The 20388-nt window shown below is 36.0% G+C and overlaps 1 pseudogene; it reads left to right on the forward strand.

Moving 5' to 3' along the window:
- Positions 1-7748: 7748 nt before the first annotated feature.
- LOC140509047 (replication factor C subunit 5-like) lies at positions 7749-8821 on the forward strand (annotated as a pseudogene).
- Positions 8822-20388: the final 11567 nt, after the last annotated feature.

Below are 20388 nucleotides of genomic sequence, written 5' to 3' on the forward strand. Positions count from 1 at the left end.
ATACAGATCTAGGACTCATACTCATAGTTAAATGAGATCTGGGACTCTTAAGTACAAGAGAAAGTAGGTTAGGATCGTGATTATGACTGATGTCTTTTATGCTCTTTGTCCTTTGATGTGCTCTTAATATCATAATCTGTACTATTTTAAGTGCTGTTCTTACTCTCACAACCCTACAAATTCATGTGATAAATTCTGGCTCATCTAAAAATGAAAATTCAGTAGGTAGAAGCTTGGAATATTATTATGAATAGATTTGAATTCCAAACCAGTAAATTCCTGGAACTGCAGTGTGAATCTCTGTTACACTTGATTTTAATGATCTAAGAATGTGCTATCTACAGAAGTTTGATGGTTCTGATAGGACTATTGACAGAGCACACTATGGCTGACTTTGGAACTAAACATGTATATGAGTTATCTAGGCAAAAGGTGAGTCTAAGTGATTGAGTATGATTGTATTATCCATTACCAGCTCTTCAAGGGGTAACGCAAGTCTTAGAAGCACAGGATCTTAGAGATACAAAGTAATTTAGTTATACCATAAGAAATTGCAGAATAGATGATTTCAGAGAATCCTGGGTCAAATGAAATGGAGTGAAGTGTGCAGAACCAGGAGAGTTTGTGCAAAGATACCACTGCAAATAAAAACAATGTTGACAGATTTAAGAACTCTTATCAAAAGAATGACCAATCATACAATCCTATAGTGAAATACGTTATCTCTTGACATAGAAGTAATAAATTTAAGGTACAGAAAGAACATATATATAATATATATAATACACATATATCACATTTTCTAACATGGTCACTGTATGTATTATTTTTTCTAGTCTGTCACAAGGGTTTTTCTTTTCTTTTTCTTGGTCTTTAATTGGTAGGGGAGGTTAGAAAGGGAAGATTGGCAAATTGTTGTAAAACTGTTGTAAAAAAAAGACAAGTGGAAATAAATATAGTGTGGTCATATCTATATATCTACATCTCTATATATCTATATCAATATCCATATATATCTGTATGAGTGTACATGTAGGTGTTTATAGATATCTGTGTACATACACACACATATCCATGCTTAATGGTAGCCTTCTTTGGAGGGGGAGGGGGAAAAAGTAAAAAGTATACTACAGAGAACAAAAGAAAACCCACAAGAAAGCAGAATAGGTAGTATTTATTATGTATTATTATATATTTATGTATTATATATTTATATTTAATAATATATATTAATATATTATAATAATATATATAAAATATGTCATATTTAAAATGGAAATATATTGTTTCATATTGAATCCTTTCATGTGCCACTAGGTATTTTTTTTTTACTTTTTTCATGTTGTATTCAAGCTTTAAATAGACTTCAAAAGTTACAAAAAAAAAGAGGGCCATTGGAACAGTTTTTTAAACTGCACCAAAGAAAACAGAAGTTGAGAAGGAAACACAAATAAGCAGGACAATTCTGGAAGTAACGTGTAGAATTTATTATGTATACTTTTTAAAAATGTGACAAGAGATTGAGAATTGGTCTCATATATAACTCCTTTTGTGTTCTGCTGTACATATGGAGATACTCGGAGATTAGTCAAATTTTCTCATTATAGGGGAGAAAACTGCCACACACAGATGTGACTTGCCCAGCATCATATAATGCGGTATAATAAACCCAGAATTTTTCAGACCTCCTGACTCTCAAATCCAGAGACTTTTATACTGGTGGGCAAAACCTATATGGATTATTTCCTCTCTATTCTTTCCTGCCTTACCAATTGAGAGTTCTTCTGATCAGGAAGAATTCTTCCCCACTTCCCACCCCACTTGTTCTTGTTCACCTGCTTATCCCATACTTCTTTTAACTCTGTTCTGGATTCTCCTCTGTGCAGATAGATATCTGCTTTTAGTTCCAAGAAGTAGGCTCTGGCCAAATTAGGGTGGTGCATCTCTTAGCCCACGCTGTTATGGAAGGCTGACAATTGCTATTGACCATTTGCTGGAGCTTCTACACTGCTAATAAGTTTTGCTGTCATTTTCTCATGTAAATCTACCTCACTATATATTAAAATAAACTATATCACAAGGTAAAAAAATTAAATCAATATTTTAAAACAACTATTTAGTGAAAGAGGTAAAGAATTCAAAAATAATTGGTTTATAAAAAAAGTTTAGGGATAATTATTAAACCTTTCTGAAATGGGAAAACTTTGTAATTTTACACACCCACTTATTTACATGCAGTTTATATGCATAGCCATATGTATACCTATCCACACTAGGTTTCCATTTTCTCACCCTGAAACTTGCCCTACACATTGTCTGACTCTATTTCCCCCAAAAAATATCATGATGGAAATTTCACCAGTTATCAGATCATGTTTGTGAAGAGCTTTTGGAAAATTTCTGAATAGAATGGCAGCTGGTCTGAGGGAGAACCATAAAAGGGAGGGGAGGAAAGGAAGAGGAAGAAGGGCTATGTTTGGCAGTTGCTTTTCAGTTTCACCGTAATCAATAGCAGTTATACAAACTTCCCAGACAAACTTGAGGGCAAAAAAAAAGAGTGAAGCTGTGGGATCAGGGAAGCATTAAATGGCCTTTACAGAGAAAATCCATAACACTATGATGCAATGCTATCTAACTGGTCTTCTCAACCCCAGGAACAATGCTACCTCCCTCTCCTTACACTCAAGCTGAGGAGTAGGAGACAGAGAACTGAAAAGGTAGGTGACGATGGATGGTTAATTCTCATATGAATATCACATCTCATATTTGGAGTGAAAGTCATATCTCATCCATTAAAGTTCTACTCCGATGGTTCATTCAAGAGTGGAGGTGACCCTGTGTTCTCCAAGATCACACTAGTGGAGACCAAGTTTTGACAGTTCCTAGAAATGGACATTGCTTCTATTGTCTGAGAATCAACCTGCCTAAATTCAGAAAGACTTACCACCAGAGACCTGGCTACCAGTTAATGATTTTTCATGGTCCTCAATTACTTGTAGAACTATTGACTAACATGTGAAATCATACATCTTCTGAAATATGAAAGGAACAATGTCACATTCAGATTTCCTAAAAGTATCTCACATAAAGAGTGGAGATGCAGTCACTTGAAGTAAAGGAAGTAGGAAACTAGGTAGCAAAGTGGAAAGAGTGCTGAGCATGGAGTGAGGAAGACTCATCTTCCTGAGTCAAATCTGGTCTCAGACACCTATTATCTGTGTGAGCCTGGGAAAGTCTTTTAATCTTGTTTGCCTCAGTTTCCTCATCTGTAAAATGAACTGGGGAAGGAAATGGCAAACCACTCTAGTGTCTTTGCCAAGAAAAACCCAGATGGGGTCATGAAGAGTTGGACATGATGAAATGATTGAACAACAACAGAAGAGGAACACATACTGTACCCTAGAATTGGGGTGAGCAGCAGGGAGAAATGTTCAGATTAGGAGCCTAAGGTCATGTTTGTGCCTAGAAATAATTAAGTCATTTAGAACTGAATTTCACATCATCTTAGAATGTTATTCACCTCTGCTGTGCCCAACTATTCCTGACATGATTTGTGGATGAAAACTTAAGGTCAGACTATCTTAGAATAAACATTGTCTTCTGATGGTTGCAAGAGAGTAGAATACAGCATTTACTAAATAATCCTCTCAGAACACAATTCCATTGACTGTAGTATTTCCTGACTTTTTTTTTCAGGCTGTGACACATCTGTCTCTTCCAGATACAGGGGTCAGGAATTGGGTCCAATGGTATCACTTTAATGCAGAAACAGCTCAACATCCAAAATAAACTATTCATTGATTGAGTATTCACTAAACAAACTCTTAATGGTTGCCTACTATGTTTTAGTGATGGAATTGTTTCTACTCTGGGAACCTGAGGTCTGATTTAAATATATACATTTAAATATATAGGGGATTTTAGGGTTGGACCTAATACTGGCACCCTATTCAGATTTGAGGATGAAATGAAGCACTGGTGAGAATTTTGAACAGATAACAGGAGATTTATTTATCCCTAACATAGCAAAGATATACCTCAAGGATGCAGTAGCATATAGCTTCTAAAGACTCAGTTCCATTCTGTCTGATCATCAGGGTAGGGAGTAGTGACTTGTATGGTCTTCAGACTTTCACCAATTTGGAGGGTTGAGATTTCATGTGAATAGGACCTTTTATGCCCATAGGTGACAAGGAAGATATATCAAGGGAAATAAGGACCAATCTGAATTGAGGGACAGCTTTGTTTCCTTTTAGGGAAAACCAATCCTTGTTAGGTTGGGAACAGAGAAGGAAACTAACGGATATTGGTTCTGTCAGAAAGAATAACTAAATATAATCCATGGCCCAAAACTCCCAAGTCCAGGGCTTATTATATAGACCAAGTTTGGTTTTATCAATTCACAGATTATTCTTTCTTTGGTTTACAATGCTCCCAGCAAGAGTTCCCCATGGGAAATTTCATAATATGTCTTTTGTCTTGATTTCCACAAATGGGGACAACAAAGTGCTTAGCTCCTGCACAAATCTTCAAGTAAACATATATGCATTTATTGGGTACAGGAGAGCCTTTATCCTACCCCATAGAAAATATAGCAAATATAGCTATCAATGTAGAAAATATAGCCAAAAAACCCCAAACCAACAACCTCACAAGATCACACAACCAGTTCAGAAAACACATGAAGAACTCATAATAATTCATATTCTCCACCCGCAATCCTCCCATTTCTTCAGTGTGTTCCATTTAATGTGGTATCCTAAAGCACTCCTTGTTTATGGCACCATCCTGTTGTTTGAATTTCCATCAGAAGGGAAACTTACTTGAAATTGCTAGACTAATAACATCCCTCCTCATATTATTCTCACACCATAAGAATAACTCATAATAACAGTAGTGAGAAAAGTCCAGGTCTTTCTCTCCATTGTATCATGAACCTAATTTTAAGCTGTTGCTCTTCCCAACAATTATGACAACATACATGATCTCTTACTAAGAGATACAGTGCTTGGGAAATTCATCTTCTCTTGATAGAAGTCTGACTCTGTAAACTCTTGAATTTGGAGTTTGTGCAGAGGCAATCTTCAGGAACTCTCACAAATCAGCTAAGTGGTTGAGAAGTTTAATCCATTTTCTCCCCAAGTATAGAATAAAAAATTCAACTTTGTGTAGGATCTCTTCTTTGCAGTCACATAAATGAGCGCATGCATGTTTGCCTCTGTCATGTGCCTCTACCTCAAAGGCAGCCATTGATAGCTTCTAGAAGTGAGGAACTTCACCTGTCAAATCTACTGCATACTCAGATTCTCTTTGGAAGAAAGGGAAAAAGGAAAAAGAGATGAGTTCTTGATGAAGGCTTATTTTTATATACTTATTCTATTACTGGTTCCTCTCAACAGTTTATCTCACAACAGTGGGAGTCAACCAATTCATTTTGGAGGCAATCTCTAGCTATGGAATTCATCTTTCAGTAGATGAAGCTAGTTTTGGTGAAAAAAATCAACGAATGAATAAATGAATGAAAAAGCCTTTATTAAATTCTTATTATGTGCCAGGCACTGTGTTTCATGCTGGAGATACAGATATAAGAAAGCAAGACAGTCTTTGACCTCAAGGAACAAATAATCTAAAAGGAAAGACCACACATAAGAGAGTGGTGGTCAGGAGAATGTTTTGGACAGGTAAGTTAAAGGGAATCGGCCATTTCAGTTATAGGCAAATAACTGACATATCTTTTCTAGGAACAGTATTGTTGATTTCATTTCTGTTCTCATACCTAGAGTTGGAAAGTGGAATGGAGTCTAAGATCCCAATGAGATAAAATGAAAGCTGTCTTTGATAATGCCCTCTTCTCTCTCAACTCCTCTTAATCTTCCTTCCTAGTTCCTTTCTTACTGAGACCAGACTAAGTTGGTGGAGGAAAAAAAAGCTTATCCTTTCCCAGTGTATTTACATATTGAGAAAATACACTTAAAGACCCAAAGGATTAAACCTATAATGTAAGTTTTTAAGTTCTACAGTGACCTAAGAATTATTTAGGGGCAGAGATATGTTCCTCAAATCACACTGATATAAATGATGTCCACCTCTACAGGCTGGCCCTCCCATAGCCCAATTTGTAGTATTCCCCCAAAACTTTGAGGGTTTTATTTTCTTCCCCAGATATTGTTTTATGAGAGAAGAAATGAGGAGGCTCAGAGTTGTACTATTAGATCTTAACTTTGTTGGATTAATCTGAGCCAATTTTTATCAGTGGCTTCTTCTGTTAGCTATATAATCAGATCAGGGTAATCTAGCTCTAGTCCACTGGACTTCATCCTTTCTAGATTTATTTGATATTATACCTCCTTATGTATTATATATTTATTTGATACTTCCTTATGCATTACACATCTGAGCCAAACTGGCCTTACCTGCTGTTCTCTGAACCCTACATTCTATTTCCCCATTCTATTCCTTTTTTTTTTTTTTTGAGGCAATAGGAGTTAGTGACTTGCCCAAAGTCACACAGCTAGTAAGTGTCTGAGGCCAGATTTTACCTCAGGTCTGCCTGATTCCAGAGCTGATGCTCTATCCACTGCACCACCTAACTTCCCTCCCCTATTTCACAGGCTGGAATTGCATTCCCTCTTTGCTTTCTCCTAGAATTCTTAGCTTCCTCCAAGAATTATCTCAGACTCCCCTTCGTTTGTGTGTCTGAATCCACCAAGTGGTGCTTTAATGGGCATGGAGAGAGCAGCATGCATTTGACACTACCAACTGCTATCTTGTGTATTGGATTGGACCAGTTATAATTGAATACAGTATTCCATTTTTTTTCCTAGTCTCTCAATTGAGGGGTGTTCTTTCAACAGTGAAAGTTGAATCCCTGAGAATCATGTCCTTATCTCTTGAACTATATTACTGGTCATAGACCTTCACCCAAGTATGTACTCTCAACGTGAGGACATCTAAGGACAACTGAGCACCATAAAATTTAAATCCACTGATAGCATACTCTACATTGAAAATCCCAGACTTTCAGCTGCCTTTCATGTACATTTAGTGGTCTTACTTCCTTTAGGTCACAGATTTCCTTTCTTATCTTCTATAGGTATCACCATATTTTCAGACATATGAGTCTACAGGATGTATCTGTGTTAGTCTTCCTTTATGGCCAGTGCACATGATTGGCTATTACCGAAACAACTTTAGCAGGCAGTATTCACCTTTGTGTTTGGTGAAATAGGTCAGCAAATGGCTGTTTGTAGGAGACAGGGAAGGGAATAAGCTTTTATATAATGCCTACTATATGCCAATACTATGAGATTTGGGGTTTTTTATACAAATATTACCTCCTTTCAACCTCACAACAAATGCCAGGTAGGTGCTATTCTTCTTCTTCTTTTACAGTTGAAGAAACTGATGCGAACAGCAGTAATTTGTTCAGGTTCACACTAGTAATTATCTGAGGTCAAATTTGAACTCAGATCTCCTTTACTCCAGGCCTAGCACTCTATCCATTTCATCACCACCATCTGCCTCTATTGAGTTTCATGTACATAGTCTCAAAATTTATTATTGATAACCTGCTTAAAGTCAAGAGCTCTAATTTTTTTAATAGACAATGAATCTCACTGGCATTCAGTCCTCTACTGAAAAAATGTAATAACTTTCTGATGGCTACCAAGGAGTTATTTGGGGGGAACCTGAATGTTGTTGACCCATTTGTTGCTCCTGAGGAGTTGTCTATTTCCTAAGGGTCAGTCATGGAGGTCCCAGACATCTGGCAGCAATAGTAGCAGCCTGCAGTCAAGAGTAAGAACCTGTCCTGAGTTGAGAAACATCAGCCACAGTCATTGAAGGACCTAATATCTCATGAAGAAATGGCAAGCACTCCAGTATCTTTGCTAGGAAAACCCCAAATTGATCATGAAGAGTCAAACATGACTAAAAGGACTGAACGGCCACAACCTCTATTCAAAAATTTATCAGTGAAACTTGGACTGCTATATCTGCTCCTCTGTGGCTCTATCAGGAACAGGAAGGACATCCATCATATTGACTTGCACTAAGCAACTTTACAAAGACAAACAGTTCAACTCTATTATCCTGGAATTGAATGCTTCACATGACCAAGGAATAGATATTGTACAGGGACCAATCTTGAATTTTGTTAGCACAAGGACAATGTTTAAGAGAAGTTTTAAACTTGTGATATTGGGAGAGGCAGATGGCATAATCTAGGATGCTCAGAATACCCTGAGAAGAGTAAGAAATTTGCTGATAACACCAGGTTCTACTTCATCTGTGATTATCCATTGAAGATCATCCCCACCCTATCATTTCAATGTACAAGATACCAGTTGACCTCCTCGACTCCAGAGTTAATGCATCTTTGCTTGGAGTATACATAGAAGAAAATGTTGACTTAAGTAAAAAGGAATGAAAAAACCTTTCACCCTTTGTAGTGGTGATATGCAAAAGGCTCTGAACATTTTAAAAAGCACAAACATGGATTTTGTGAAAACCCATAACGGCTATCCCCTCAAGTCTGACATCACCAACATTCTGTATTGGATGCTGAACCAAGATTTTACTGGACGTATAGGAATATCATGGAACTGAAAACGCCAAAGGTTTGGCTTTGCATGATGTCCTGATGGAGATAAAATTATTTGTATAATGAGTTGACTTTCTTCTTCCAGTTCAAATGCATTTATTATTCAAAATGTCAGATATTGAACACAGACTTGTTGTTGGCAAAAATTAGAAAACTCAGTTAAGTTCCATCATTACTGCTTTTCAAGTCACCAGAGATTTCATTGTAGCAGAGGCCTAACTTACAGGTCCTTTAATGAAGGCAATTTTCAAGCTTCTAGCAATGATTAGAAAATAAAGAACTACTTTTGACTCTTCTGCTGTGCTCCATGGGGCTATAAATAGAGAAGTATTGGAAATTTAAAATTCCAGGTGTGGGTAGTAAAAACTCAAAGGACATGTAGTTGTTTAATTTGCTGCACTGTTTGAAGTAAGAATATTGAAAAAATACTTCATAGTTTCTCTTTAATATGTCCATCATGTATTGGATGGCAAGCTTAATTCAGCATTTTGGTAAGGCTTTCTGACTTATTGCTGCTATGATACTGGAAGAGTAGTAGCCTATCTCCATTCCCATCTGGAATGATCAGAAATAATAACAAGGTTTGTATCTCTCAGCCTAATATAATCAAGCTCTCAGATAAGAATATGAAAATTAGGCTTGTATGTTATCTATGATAATGTCTTTATTTGGGACAGTTAGTTGTGGCAGTAGGTAGACTCATCTTTCTGAATTCAAATCCTCAGATGCTTTTTAGCTCTGTGACTCTGGGCAAGTCACTTAACCCTGTTTGCCTCAGTTATTCATCTGTAAAATGAGCTGGAGAAGGAAATGGCAAACCATTACAGTATCTTTGCCAAGAAAATCCCAAAAGGGTTCATGAAGAGTGGGATACAACTGAAACAACTCAATATTGACTGAACAACAACAACAAAATGTCTTTATTTTCTTATTGTTGTTGGAGTTATAGTTGAAAATAAATTTTATATTCTTTTTAAAAAATGAATCATTTGGGAACCATAAAATGTAACAAAACCAACTTTATTTAACAAAGAATCAGATGTGAGCAGCAAGATAGCAAAATAGACATTTTCTCTGAACCCCATGACATCTCAAGCTTCTCCAAAACATAATTATGTGCTAAAGGTAAGCAACTTCAGCTCTTTTCATGCCTGCGGGGGGCTGAAACCTGGAAGCACCAACGCAAGTGCCAGGGAAATCAGCCTCTACTTGTGCTAGGAAAAGCAGGCTCTGAGCTGCTGGTGCCGGGCCAGCAAACCAAGGAACAGAGAGGGTGGAGCAGATCACCAGAACAGGACACTGCATAAGGGTGTGGGTGGGGTCGGGTGGAGCTGTTCACGACTCCACTAGGTCTGAGGGAAGAACACAGGATCTAGCTGAGGCCAGTTCTGACCAGCCAAAATCATTTGGGGTAGAATCTTAAGCTGCTGAACCATGAATTGCCCAGCATGGAAGGAGGGTGAGAGACTTTAAGATCCAGCCCCAGTGATTATGAAACCATAATTAGAGGGAAGGGAGTCAGAAGAGAGTGATAAGGAAAATAAGGAGGTGTTAGGGAAGAGGAAGACTGAAAGTACAAAAGATTCCAGAGAGAAGAAATCTCAAAGACCTTGAACATAAAACAGATAAATTAATAGAAAAACTGAAGGAAATATGGCCTCCAGATCTAGTAAACAAGTTCAGGCATCTATGAATAAAGACAGAAAAACAAAGGAAAATGATCCAATACTTGATAAAACAGAGGACTCTGTGGAATTTGAGGAGAATGTGGAGCTACAATACCTTGTTCCTGAATGAGAAATGAGAATTGTGAGAGCAGAATTTATGTACTGCACTACAAAAACAATGAGCAGAATAGAAACATATATCTGCAGTGACAAGCATCACCAAAGAAACAAAAGAGAGAACAATAGATTGAGAACACAAATATAGAGAAGTGTAAGACAACTTAGAAGAGAAGCAAAAACCAAGAACATTAGATGAAAATATGCTTACTATGCCATCAAAACATATGGATCTCAAAAACAGGTTGCATAAAGGCAACCTGAGGATCATAGTTCTCTCAGAAGAATATGACAGGACAAAAGGACTCCTCTGGTCATATAATTGATCTCATACCTAGAAAGGAATCCTCAGTATAACATTTCTGATAAGTGATCATCCAGATTCTGTTCAGAGACTTCCAATGAAAAGGGAACCACTTCCTTCCAAGACATTCCACTCTACTTTGTTATAATTCTAATCAATGAACTTTTCTGGAAAGAAACAGTTCATGTGGAGGGAAGGACAGAAGCAAATATAAATATTTATATATTACTTTGGAGATGAGAGTGAGTTCCACTGGTGAATGCATCTATGGATGGAGGGAGATGAGGACCTTTCACTGGATGAGGCCTGGGGGATTTAGTACCTGAAAAGGTTACTTGTCCAAGGTGGAAGAGGAGTTGGAATCTCTGGGGATATCTGGCACTTGGCAAAGTGGTAAAGCATGGACATCATGAAGAGATTTCAAAGACAAATGTAGGGGAAAAAAAGATCAAATAAGAAAAGGTATAGATCAGTAGAGAAGTGGGGTGCCCTACAATGGGACAGTAAACTCTCTGACACATAATAATAGGCATTGTTCTGAGAAGTGAAGCATAATGGAAAAGGAAAATCCATGGAGTAAGCCCTACAAAGGTATGGCAGAAAGCACCTAGAAGGCAGAAGGTAGGATGGTTACCATGAAAGCTTTGACTGTATGAAGAATACAAAGAAAATAAGGAAACCAGTTGATTATAGATGTCAGGAATCAGAGAATAAGGATCTAAAATAAACAGAAAGTGAAAATAGGTAACAAAGAAAGTGAAAAACATCCTTTTTGGAAAGAGAAGCAAAAATGAAATTAAAAAAACTAATGAACAGGACCAGCTGAAGGAAAGGAGAGGAAGTGGGACTCTACCTGACTGGGAGAAAAAAAAGAGAGGCAAGAAATATATAACCAGATAAAATAAGGAGAGAGGAATCAATTAACAAAATGCCCTAAAGGGAAAAGAGTAACAAATGAGAAGAGGGGATGGTGAGAGGGGTAGAAAGCCAGTGGGACCAGGGCCACCTTAAGAAAAGTTTAAAGCAACTGGAAGAATGTAATACTGTATTTATATAGCAGAATATTTTATAGTAGAGGGAATCATTCCTTCCCCCAGTTTTAGAGATAGATGGAGAAAAATATAAATCTATCTCTCATAATATTAAATGTGAATGGATTAAATACTCTAATAAAAAGAAAACAGATGAGAAAACAAAACCCTACAATCTCTTGCTTACAAGAAACATTTAAAAAACAAAGACATCACATACACACACACACAACTGAAGGAAAGATGAAAAAATTAGTATGCATCTAATGAATCAAAAGAAGCAAGTGCTACTATCCTGCTCTCAGACAAAGCAAGACCATCCAAAGAAAGGGACAAAAAAGGAGACTATATTATGCTGGAAGGAACCACAGACAACAAAACAACATCAGTAATAAACTTATATTCTCATTATTTTATCTGTCTTTGGTCTTAGCAACCAAATTCACAAAGGAAACTTATTTGGACTTCAAGAAGATATAAACAATAACACAATAATGACAAGAGACTTCAGTAATTTTCTTATCAATTTTAGATAAGTCTAATAGAAAAAGAGAAGGGAAAATGTGGAGCTGAAAAAATTGTTGGAGAAATGAGTTCAAATACTTATGATATCTTTTAGATGGGACAGCAAAAGAATATACATATTTCTGTGCACTGCAAGAAACTTTTACAAAAACTGATCATGTACCATGGCCCTCTGATATTGCAAACAACGGAAAAAGTCAGAAATAGTTTACATGCTATAAGACAATAAGAAATTGATTCAAGGACCATACATAAACCATAAAGACTCAAAGGGAGACTTAACAATAAAATTTTAAATCATGATTGAGTCAAAGAACAAATCATAGAAATAATAATTATGTAAAAAATGAAAATGATGGGAAAAACATGAAAAGTATGGATTTCAGCAAAAGCAGTGCTCAGGGGAAAATTCATGTCCTTACAATAATACATTAACAAAATTAAAAAAAGATCAATGAATTTAATATATATTTTAAAATTGAAAAATAAATAAAAAACTAAAGGAAGTACAAAAGAGGACACAAAAATTAGAGGGGAAATAGATAAATTGGAAACAAAAAAACCTCATAAAATGATAAAAATAAAAGCTTGTTCTTTGAAAAGAGTAATTTAAGATAAATCCTTAGCTAATCTGATTAAAAAGAAGAGAACAAAAAACCAAATAAATACAAAACAAATGAGCAGAACCAGAAAAAAACCCCAGAACATATTATGTAAAGTTATATGCTAACAAAACTGAGGACAAAAAAAACTCAAACTATCAGAAGACCAAATAGAGATTTTGAATAACCCTATCCCAGAAAAAAACTAAGTCTAGTTCTAAAGGAACCATGCTTTTGTCCTTCATTGCCAAAGAAGACCATGCCATCAGAGAAATGACTTGCGCTTGACTTTGTTTTGAGTGAGGGAGGGCTGTGCAGGTCACTAGGCTCACTTCTCCTCCAGAGGCATCTGAATCCAGTGACCAGATATTCATCAGGATGACTGGAGATGACCCAGGATGTGGCAATTAGGGTTAAGTGACTTGCCCCAAAGTCACACAGCTAGTGAGTGTCAAGTGTCTGAGGTGAGATTTGAACTCAGGTCCTCCTGACTCCTGCACTGGTGCTTTTATCCACTGCACCACCTACCCCTACCTGCCCCGCTAAAGGAACTACCAAAGGAAAAAAACAACCAAACTCCTGGACCTGATGGATTCCCAGGAGAATTCTGTCAAACTTTTAAAGAACAGTTAGTACCCATACTTCGCAAATTATTATCAAAAATTGAGGAAAAAAATCCCCCCAGAATCCCTTTATGATAAAAAACACAGAAAGAAAACTATAAGCTAATGTCATTAATGAACATTGACTAGAAAATTTTGAACAAAATCCTGTCCAACAAATTAGAGCAATTTATCATTCATTATAATCAAGTGAGATTTATAACAAGGATTCAAGAATGGTTCAAAATTAGGAAAATAATATAATTAAACATAGTTAAAACATCCAAAAACCAAATGATTATCTCAACAGATGCAGAAAATGTCTTTGAAAAACAACAGAATTCTTTTATACTAAGAACCTTAGAAAGTAGAGGAATAGAGTAACTTTTAAAGAATCACAAAAAACATCTATCTAAAACCAAAAGCAATCATCATATGCAACAGAATCAGAATCTTTTCTAACATAAATGATAATGAAGCAAGGATGTCCACTCTCCCCACTATTATTTGATATAATTCTGGAAATGGTAACAATAACAATGACAAAAGAAAAGAATTAAGGGAATAATAATAGGTAAGGAGGAAATAAAACTATTCCTCTTTGCTGATCATATGATGGTTTACTTGGAAAACCCTAGGAATCAGCAAATATACTAACTGAGACAATAGCTTCATCAAAGTTGCAGGCTACAAAATAAATACTCAAAAATCAGTAGCATTTCTATCTGTTAATAAAACATAAGAAACAACGATAGAAAAGGAAATCCCATTCCAAAATAACTACCAAATTCATAAAATATCTGGGATTCACCTCTCAAAGCACAAAAAAGACTTGTGTAGATTCAATTACAAAGTGCTACTTAAAGAATTAAAAAACAATCTAAATAGCTGGAGAAATATTCAGTGTTCTTGGCAAGGCTGTGTTGATATAATAAAAATGACAATACTACCAAAATTAATTTACACTTTTAATACTATACTGATCAAATTACTTTAGAGAGCTTGATTAAAAAGAACAAAATTCATCTGGAAAAACAAAAGATGTAGAACATCAAGAGAAATGATGAAAAGTGAAGATAAAGGAGGAATAGCATGTCCAGACCTCAAACTATTAAAAAAAAAAAAAAGCAACAATCATCAAAACCATCTGGCATTGGTGAAAGCATAGAGGGATAGATCAATGGAAGAGACTAAAAAAGGGTGATTCAGAAACAACAGAACTCAATAATCCAGTATTTAATATAGTGAAAAACATAAGTTGCCTAGGGAAAAACTCTATGTGATTAAAAAAACTGCAAGGAAAACTGGAAAGTAATCTGGCAGAAATTAGGCTTAGACTAACACCTCACCCCACACTTTACCTCTAAATGTATATGTGACTTTAATATAAAAGTTCATTAAAATTGGAATGTCATAAGTGTTAGAATAAATCATAAAAATTAGAAGAGAAACAGATCATTTATCTCTCACAGCCAAGGGTAAGAAATATATTGTTCACCAAACAAGATAGAGAAAATTATAAAAGATAAGACAGATAACTGATAACCTGAAACTGAAAAGCTTCTGCACAAACAACTTTAGTGCTACTAGAGTAAGAAAGTTAGTGGCTGAAGTGGAAAAAAAAAATCTTTGCATCATATTTCTCTGAAGAGGGTTTGATCACAACTAATAATCATACATTCCTCAATAGATAAATGGTCAAAGAATATGAACAAATAATTTTCAAAAGAAGAGCTGAGAGGTATTCACAACAATTTGAAAGAACACTCCAAATTACTAATAATAAATGTTAATCAAAACAACTTGGGGTTTCACTTTACACCCTACAAATTGGGAAAATTGCCAAGCCTAGAGGCCTGTATTGGGCTACCCGAGTCTTCCTTACCTCACCTCCCGAGGTCTTTGGCTGGCCACGCCGGATGCACGTATGAGAGAAAGGACGTTCCAGAGTCAAACAGGGGTTGAGCTTTATTACAGGGTTTCGGTTACAAGTGCAGGGGGATCTTCTTTCTTAGGACGAAGAGGGGGAGATTTCCTAAGGAGGCTAAGCTTAAGGGATTGGAAGTAGAAGTACAAGCGGGGAGAGAGGGGGAGGGGAGAGAGGAAAGAAAAGAAACGGAGCCCTACTTTTCTCTTTGGCTCCACACGTGCTAAGAGAGCTTTTAGGCTTCCTCAATCCTACTTAATCTTCAGCCACACAGTTTGCATCTCAATACCGTGCTGTTAGGTAACTAGGTGTGCTCCAATCTGGGACGACCTCGAGGGCAGGGAGACTCCACCCATCAGGTATCTCCGGGGGAGAGGCGGAAATACCCGAGCTAGCCGAGCTAGCTCAGTCTGACCTTCTCGAACCCCTGCTGTTCATGGAGGGCCTCGTAAGACTCTAAGATTTAGAAGTCCCACTTTTACCTGCCCGAGACTGTCCACACAGAATTGAGCTTCCAGTCCCAACAGAAAATGACAAAAAATGGCAATAGTTAGTGTTGGAAAGATTTTAGAAAGATAGACATAATAATACATTTTTGATAGAACTGGGAAATGGTATTGTCATTTTGGAAAGCAATTTGGAACTATGCAGATAAAGTGACTAAAATGTCCATACCCTTTGAAGTAGGGACTCCATTACTGGGCATAAACACCAAGGATGCCATTGATCAGAAAAAAGTCCCCATGTACCCCAAAATATTTACAGGAGTACTTTTTTATGATAGCTAAGAATTAGAAGCAAATAGATGCCCATCAATTGGGAGACGAATAAGTAAATTGTGGTACATGAATGTAATGGATAATACTGTGCTGTAAGATATGACGTGTGTAATGAATACTGGAAAATATGATATGAACTGATGCAAAGTGAAGTAAGCAGAGAACCAAGAAAACAATATACACAGTAACTACAACAATTTAAATGTAAAGAATGACACACCAAACAATTAAAAGTAAATGTAACAAAATCATAAGATCAAGTGGGATTCCATTGGAGAGATAAGAGAAGAAACTCCCAAACTACCCATTCTGGAGGTGGGAGTTGTACATATGTTACACATCGCATGTTTTCTGACCTTCTCACTATATCAATCAGTTACGCTGCCTTTTTCCCCCCCAAAAAAGTACTATTTGTTATATGGAATGACTCTCAGGATGGGCAGGAGGAAGGATACATGGGACACTATGGTGATGTAAGAAATATAAAACATTAACCAAAAAAATTATACAAAAAATTAAAAGAACACAACTTCAGAGTTCAAAGGCTATAAATGCTACTCTCTTTGCCCATGCATTCACCAGACCAGGAATTTCAGAGAGAGACTCACAGGCAGTTGGAACTCAGAAATAACCTCTGATGCAATTTGTTCCCAGGATAGACATCTTATACTTCAAGAAGCAATAACGCCAGACATTCTCCCTTAAAGAACCAGCATTATTCCCTTGCAACCAGAGCAATAACCCACAGTGTAATACACTAAACAGGATCTCCAAAGAGGTAGGGAGCAGGTATGAAAGGGAAAGGGAGGAATAGGAGGCCTTGGTTCTGCCAGTTCTGCTCATTTGGCTTAGCATCAGTTTAAAGAGGTCTTCCCAGTTTCCTCTGAAAATATCTATTTTATCATTTTTTGGTACAGTAATATTCTATCTAACACATACTTCACAATTTGTTTAGCTATTTCCCATTAGGAAGATGCCCATGTAGTTGTCAAATTCTGGCTACCATCAAAATAGCTACTTTACATTTTTGTATATATAGATTCTTTTCCTCGTCCCTTGAGGAATAGCCTGATAGTAGTATAGCTGGGTCAAAGGATGTGGAAAATTTAATAAAGTTTATGAGCAGTAGTATGAAATTGTTTTGTAAAAATGGCTTCGCCAAATTCATAGCTTCACTAAGAGTTCATTGTTGTGCTTGTATTCCCACAGTCCCTCCAACATTTGTCATTTTCCTCTTCTGTTAATTTTGTTAGTGTAATGGATAGATGTGAGGTAGAACCTCACATTTCTCTAATTATGTGAGATTTAGAATATCTTTTTCTGATTGTTAATATGTTGAATTTCTTCCTTGAAAACTCTTTTATAGCCTTTCACCATTTATCTATTAGGGAATAGCTCTTATAAATTTGAATTAAATACATAGATACCTTGAATATGAGACTATTATCTGAAAAAATTGCTGTAAAGTTTTTGCCTAGTCATCTATTTCCCTTCTAATTGTTATTATATTAGATTTGGGGGGAGCATGCAAAACCTTTTAATTTTATAAAATGAAGAATTTCTATTTTATCTTGCATGATTCTATCACTTGTTTAGTCATGAACTTTCTCGCTATCCACAGATCCAAAAAGTAATTTTCCCCCTGCTTTTCTAATTTTTTTGGTAAAGTTTCCCCCCATTTTGTCTTATTTCCGGTTTCAAATTCTCCCCTTTCCTCTACCCCATCCTCTATTTCATTGAGAAGAAAAACAAAATCCACTACGAACATGCATAGTTGTGAAAAATAATTTCTCAAATTAGACATAGAAAAGGAAAAAAAAGGAAAGAAAGAAAAGAAGGGAAGGAAGAAGGAAGGAAAAGAACATATGCTTTAATTTGTACTCTGATTCCATTACTTCTCCATCTGAAGGTAGATAGCATGTTTCATCACTGAGTCCTTTGGAATTGTGGTTGGTCAGAGTTCTTAAGCCTTTAAAGTTGCTTGTTTTTACAGTGTTGTATAAACTGTTCTCCTGGTTTGGTTCACTTTACTCTGAATCAGCTTATAGAAGTAAGTCTTTCTAGATTTTTCTGAAACTATACACTTAATAATTTCTTACAGAATAATAGAATTCATATACCATAACTTATTCAGCCATTTCCCAATTGATGGGGGCACCCTTCAGTTTCCAATTCTTTGCTACAAGAAAAAGTGCTGTTCTTACTATTTGGGGGAGGGGGAACATTTTCTTTTTTTTTTCCTTTGATTTGGTTCCTTTTCTGTTTTCTTTTATCTCTTTGGACCATAGACCTTGTAACAATTTTCTCTGTGACAAAAGATATGCAGAGTTTAATAGCTTTTCTGGGCACAGAACCAAAGTGCTTTCCAGAATGATTGGATCAGACTCCACTGACAGTGCATTAAAGAACCTGCGTTCTCACAGCCTCTCCAGCACTTGTTATTTTCTTTTTTCATCAACTTTGTCGATCTGATGAGTGTTAGATGGAACCTGAGAGCTGCATTAATGTGTATTTCTCTCATTATTAGTGGTTTAGAGCATGTTTTCATATGGCTATTGATATTGATAACTTGGATTTCTTTCTCTGAAAACTGCCTTTTCATATCCTTTGGCCATTTTTCAATTGAGGAAAGGCTCATTTTTCCTTATAAATTCTCTTAAATTTGACTCAGTTTCCTAAATGTTTTAGAAATTCACTCATAAAAATTTGCTCTGCCTTTTTTTTTTACCTTAAGCTGAAAAACATAGTAGATTTTACTTTAGCCCCTTATTTTAACTTTATGTTTCAAGTTTGAATCTTGTAAACAATATATTGCTGGATTCTGGTTTCTAATCTATTTCGTTATCTTCTTCTTTTTTGTGGATGAGTTCATCCCATTCACATTCATAGTTAGGATTGCTAATTATATATTTCCCTCCCTCCTATTCTCTTATATTTTTCCTTCTCTTTTTTCCCATCTCCTCTTTAAGAATATATTTTGCTTCTGAACACTGTTCCCTTAGTCTAAGCTTCCTCTTACTCCTCTCCTTTCCCTTTCTTTTACCATTTTCTTCCTACTTTTCAGCTGGGTAACATGAATTTCTGTACCCAGCTGTGTCTGTATGTGTATTTTTCTTTACTTTAATCAGTTGAAGTGAGAGTGAAGTTCAAGTGTCACTTGCTTCCTTTCTCTGCTCCCTACATTATAAAAACTCTTTCTTGCACACTCCCTTTATATGAGATAATTTTGCCCATTCTTTCTCTCTCTTCCCCCAATCCTAGTGCATCTCTCTTCCCCACCCTTCCATTCTTCTTTTGAGATCATCTAAATACAATAGAATGACATAGGCTCTTTGTCTAATTAGACTCCCTCTAAGACCCCTGTAGTTGATAAAGGTCTGAGGAGTTACATATATCATCTTTCCATGTAAGAATATAAACCATGTAGTTTTGAAAAGTATCTTATAATTGCTTGCTCATGCTTACCTTTTTACACTTCTCTTGAGTCCTAAGCTTGAATGTCAAATTTTCTACTCAGCTCTGGTCTTTTCATTAGGAATACTTGAAAATCCTATATTTCATTAAAGTTCCATTTTTTTTCTCCCTAAAGGATTATGCTCTGATTTCTACCAGGTTATTCTTGGTTGTAATTCTGTATACTTTGACTTCTGCAATTTCATATTACAAACTCTCTGTTTCTTAAAGTGATGGCTGCTAAATCTTGTGTGATTCTGACCTTTGCTCTATGGTATTTGAATTCTATCTTTCTGGCTATTTGCTGTATTTTCCCTTAATTTAGGTACTCTGAGTTTTGGCCATAATATTCCTGGGAGTTATCATTTTGGGATTTCAGAAGGTGACTGGTGGATTTAAATTGTTTTTCCTTTGCCCTCTGGTTCTAAGATAATTGGGCAGCTTTCTTTTAATATTTGTAAAATATGATTGCTAAGCTTTTTTTTTTTTATGGTTCATGGCTTTTAAGTATCCCAGAGGTTTTAAAATTATCTCTCTTTGATCTGTTTTCCATGTCAGTTGTTTTTCCTATGAGACATTTCACATTTTCTTCTCTCTTTTCACTTTTGATTTTGTTTTATTATTCCTTGATGTCTCATGGAATCATTAGCTTCCATCTGGCCAATTCTGATTTTCAAGAAGTTGTATTCTTCAGAGATATTTACACTTCTCTCATGAAACTGGTAATTCTCTTTTCATATCTTTATTCCACAACTATAACTCCTTTTCCCATTTCTTTC

The sequence above is a fragment of the Notamacropus eugenii genome, chromosome 5, assembly GCF_028372415.1.
Source record: "Notamacropus eugenii isolate mMacEug1 chromosome 5, mMacEug1.pri_v2, whole genome shotgun sequence".
Lineage (NCBI taxonomy): Eukaryota > Metazoa > Chordata > Mammalia > Diprotodontia > Macropodidae > Notamacropus > Notamacropus eugenii.